Source organism: Oncorhynchus masou, chromosome 13 (assembly GCF_036934945.1).
Source record: "Oncorhynchus masou masou isolate Uvic2021 chromosome 13, UVic_Omas_1.1, whole genome shotgun sequence".
Classification (NCBI taxonomy): Eukaryota; Metazoa; Chordata; class Actinopteri; order Salmoniformes; family Salmonidae; genus Oncorhynchus; species Oncorhynchus masou.
The window spans coordinates 47,185,147-47,190,451 of NC_088224.1; positions in this window are offsets into that span (position 1 = coordinate 47,185,147).

Below are 5,305 nucleotides of genomic sequence, written 5' to 3' on the forward strand. Positions count from 1 at the left end.
ACAGAGATTAAGTAGTCATTAAATATAATTTTAAACACTATTATTGCACACAGTGAGTCCATGCAACTTATTATGTGACCCGTAATAAATATAATTATAAATATATATAATTATAATAGGGATAGCTCCCTTTTTTCAATTTTCGCCTAAAAGGACAATTCCAAATCTAACTTCATGTAATTCAGGCCCTGAAGCAAGGATAGTATATTCTTGGGACCATTTGAAAGGAAACACTGAAGTTTGAATTGAATGTAGGAGAATATGACACAATAGATCTGGTAGAAGAAAATACAAAGAAAAAAAACGGGTTTTTTTCTCTTTTTTTCTACTACCATCTTTGAAATGCAACAGAAAGGTCCCACTTCCAGCCATCACTCTGGTTCTAATTCCGATGGTGTCCACAAGATGGCAGCAGTGTATGTGCAAAGTTTCAGATGGAAAACATAAAGTATGCGTGAACAACATGACATTTTATGTGAAGTCACCCAGGTACATTTGGGCAAATCGTAAAGGACACATTTGCATTCATATTACATTTTTTCTGCAAGAATATTGTCAAATCTGTGTATTTGGACTGTGATTTTGCTTTTCCAGTATTAGTAGTCATATTATAAGTTCAACATTTGCAAAACAACCAGTTTTTCTCTGAATGTTCTTATAATTTTTGTCCACAAGGAAAAGGCATGCTGTCGAAAAAAGGTTAGTAGCTACATTTTGTGGCAGATACAGGGTTTCCGTAAAGCCCAGCTCATTGGCTGGATAGCTAGCTTTGTTTGATCCTGATTGGTGTTTATTTGACAAATTTGGAGTCGATCAAGTGAAGACTGCCCGCGTCATCGGCGTGCCATGAAGGCGCCGTTCTCTGACGAAATTTGGTGTCCTATAGGATATACTACACCCTTAATAATATAGTGAAGTCTGGTTACGTTCTAGGACCTCCGAGGAATACATATGAATGTGATTTGACTGGTTGAAACATGGTTTAGGGTTAGATTTTCACAGATTCCTTTCTTTGCAAATTGAACGAGTGGAAATACAAAATCGATCGTGCATACTATATGGACCTTTTTAGGATTTGAAAAAGGATTTTATCTAACAAAACGACACTTCATGTTATCTCTGGGGCTCTTTTGATGATAAATCAGATAAAAATTTCAGAATGTAAGTGCACATTGCACTTTCAGAGGTGCATTTATCAAACCTATTGCGGTGAAAAAGTGTTTTGTTGTTAGGCGCTCTCCTCAAACAATAGCTTGGCATTTTTTCTCAGTAATAGCTACGGTAAATTGGACAGTGCAGTTATATTAAGAATTTAAGCTTTCAGCAGATATAAGACACTTATGTATCGACATTTGTTGTTTCTCTAAAATCTGCGATCGTGACACAAGGCGTTGCATGATTTACAACTGTCCCATTGACCGGACGCCGATCCCTAAGCACATTTTTACTCCTGAACTTATTTAGACTAGCCATAACAAAGGGGTTGAATACTTATTGACTCAACACATTTAAACTTTTAACTTTTAATTAATTTGTAAAAAAAAATGTATAATAAAAATAAAATTCCACTTTGACACATTGTATTTTGTGTTGGCCAGTGACACAAAATCTCAATTTAATCCATTTTAAATTCCGGTTGTAACACCACAAAATGTGGAAAAGGTCTAGGGGTGTGAATACATTCTGAAGACACTGCATATATTATAATTCATATTATTATTATTCATATAATTTTAATCACACCTACACTATTAAAATGTAACTAATTTCACTGTACACTGCAATTACATCTGTGACCCTGTGCATGTGACTAAATAAAACTACAATCTAGACTGTTTCATCTGCTACCGCATGGCAAGACTGGAACCAACAGGACCTTGAATAGCTTCTACCACCAAGCCATAAGAATGCTAAATAGTTTAACTATCTGTGTTGACCCTTTCTGCACTAACTTTTTTATTCATCACTTATGCTTCTGCTTCTGTTAATTATCTATCCAGCTATCGTTACTCATTATATATTTAGTATTACTTTTATTATTACGTGGTATTCATTTTCTGTTATTTCTCTCTGCATTGTTGGGAAGGGCCCATAAGTAAGCATTTCACTGTTAGTCTATGCCTGTTGTTTACGAAGGATGTGACAAATAACATTTGATTTGATTGGAGGAAACAATGAGTCCCCTGGACTGTGATAGGTTGATAGCAGAGGCATGGCAACACTACAGTGTGACAATTTCAATGTGTGCAATTAGCATACAAGTGTGTGACTGAGTTAAGCGTTTAGGCTAGTAAATTGGCTTTTTTCTAATCGATCGGCTATAATGTTATGTTCACAGAAATACAGCCACTGCTGCAGGTTTTTTCTTCATGAAAGAAAGCCCTCTGTTGGGATTCTGTCAATTTTCTCGGTAGTTAAAACTTCTTTCGGCTAGGGGGCGGTATTTTGACATCCGAATGTAAAGCATGCCCAAAGTAAACTGCCTGCTACTCAGGACCAGAAGCTAGGATATACAGTGCCTTGCGAAAGTATTCGGCCCCCTTGAACTTTGCGACCTTTTGCCACATTTCAGGCTTCAAACATAAAGATGTAAAACTGTATTTTTTGTGAAGAATCAACAACAAGTGGGACACAATCATGAAGTGGAACGACATTTATTGGATATTTCAAACTTTTTTAACAAATCAAAAACTGAAAAATTGGGCGTGCAAAATTAAACAGCCCCCTTAAGTTAATACTTTGTAGCGCCACCTTTTGCTGCGATTACAGCTATAAGTCGCTTGGGGTATGTCTCTATCAGTTTTGCACATCGAGAGACTGACATTTTTTCCCATTCCTCCTTGAAAAACAGCTCAAGCTCAGTGAGGTTGGATGGAGAGCATTTGTGAACAGCAGTTTTCAGTTCTTTCCACAGATTCTCGATTGGATTCAGGTCTGGACTTTGACTTGGCCATTCTAACACCTGGATATGTTTATTTTTGAACCATTCCATTGTAGATTTTGCTTTATGTTTTGGATCATTGTCTTGTTGGAAGACAAATCTCCGTCCCAGTCTCAGGTCTTTTGCAGACTCCATCAGGTTTTCTTCCAGAATGGTCCTGTATTTGACTCCATCCATCTTCCCATCAATTTTAACCATCTTCCCTGTCCCTGCTGAAGAAAAGCAGGCCCAAACCATGATGCTGCCACCATCATGTTTGACAGTGGGGATTGTGTGTTCAGGGTGATGAGCTGTGTTGCTTTTACGCCAAACACAACGTTTTGCATTGTTGCCAAAAAGTTCAATTTTGTTTTCATCTGACCAGAGCACCTTCTTCCACATGTTTGGTGTGTCTCCCAGGTGGCTTGTGGCAAACTTTAAACAACACTTTTTATGGATATCTTTAAGAAATGGCTTTCTCCTTGCCACTCTTCCATAAAGGCCAGATTTGTGCAATATACGACTGATTGTTTTCCTATGGACAGAGTCTCCCACCTCAGCTGTAGATCTCTGCAGTTCATCCAGAGTGATCATGGGCCTCTTGGCTGCATCTCTGATCAGTCTTCTCCTTGTATGAGCTGAAAGTTTAGAGGGACGGCCAGGTCTTGGTAGATTTGCAGTGGTCTGATACTCCTTCCATTTCAATATTATCGCTTGCACAGTGCTCCTTGGGAAGTTTAAAGCTTGGGAAATATTTTTGTATCCATATCCGGCTTTAAACTTCTTCAAAACAGTATCTCAGACCTGCCTGGTGTGTTCCTTGTTCTTCATGATGCTCTCTGCGCTTTTAACGGACCTCTGAGACACACAGGTAGATTGTATTTATCATCATTAGTCATTTAGGTCAACATTGGATCATTCAGAGATCCTCACTGAACTTCTGGAGAGAGTTTGCTGCACTGAAAGTAAAGGGGCTGAATAATTTTGCACGCCCAATTTTTCAGTTTTGGATTTGTTAAAAAAGTTTGCAATATCCAATAAATGTCGTTCCACTTCATGATTGTGTCCCACTTGTTGTTGATTCTTCACAAAAAAATACAGTTTTATATCTTTATGTTTGAAGCCTGAAATGTGGCAAAAGGTCGCAAAGTTCAAGGGGGCTGAATACTTTCGCAAGGCACTGTACATAACATTGGTAGATTTGGATAGAAAACACTCAAGTTTCTAACACTGTTAAAATAATGTCTGTGAGTATAACAGAACTGAAATGGCAGGCGAAACCCCTGAGGACAAACCATCCCAAAAGTAAGAATTCATCCTACCGCTGATTTCAATGGCTGGCACTTTTCTAATAGGGTGAAATTGATTGATTGCAGTTCCTAGGGCTTCCACTAGATGTCAACAGTCTTTAGAAATAGTTTCAGGAAGGTTTTTGGAAAAATGAGCCAGAAATTGTAGTTTTTCTAGGTGGCTCCGATTTTGGCCAATCGTGTGAATGAAAGCGCGTTCTTTGCTATTTTTCTCCAGTAAAGACAATAAAGATTCTCCGTCTTCCATGTTATCATTTATTTGCGTATTAGGGTACCTAAGGTTTGATTATAAAGATGGATTAACTTGTTTCGGATAAGTTTATTACTAACGTTTGGGATTCATTTTGTATGCATTTTGAGGAGGGAAACCGAGCGGATTATTGTAAAATAATCGGCAGCTAAACGGCAGCTAAACTGAGTTTCTTTGACATAAAGGACATTATCGAACTAAAGGATCATTTGTAATGTAACTGGGACCTTTTGGAGTGCCTGAAAATCACAGAAAATCTTCAAAAGTAAGGCATATATCATATCGCTATTTCTGACTTTCGTGTCGCAACTCCCTGGTTGAAAATTATTTGTTATGCATTTGTGTGCTGGGCCCTGTCCTCAGATAATTGCATGGTTTGCTTTCGCCGTAAAGCCTTTTTGAAGTCTGACACGGCGGCTGGATTAACAAGTTAGAACCTCTGAGTGTAGGGGGCAGTATGTTTGGATGAAAAACATACCCAAATGAAACTGCCTATTTCTTAGGCCCAGAATTTAGAATATGCAAATAATTGTCAGATTAGGATAGAAAACACTCTAAAGTTTCCAAAATATTGTCTGTGAGTACAACAGAACTGATATTGCAGGCAAAAACCTGAGGAAAATCAACCTGTTTTTCCTGAAAGCTCTCTGTTCCATTGCTCTGCTCCATTTAAAGGGATATCAACCAGATTCATTTTCCTATGGCTTCCACATGTTGTGAACAGTCTTTAGACATAGTTTCAGGCTTTTATTTTGAAAAATGAGCGAGAAAGATCACATCACGTCATTGTATGGCTGGGTGCCAGCAGCATTTTGTATGCGCAAC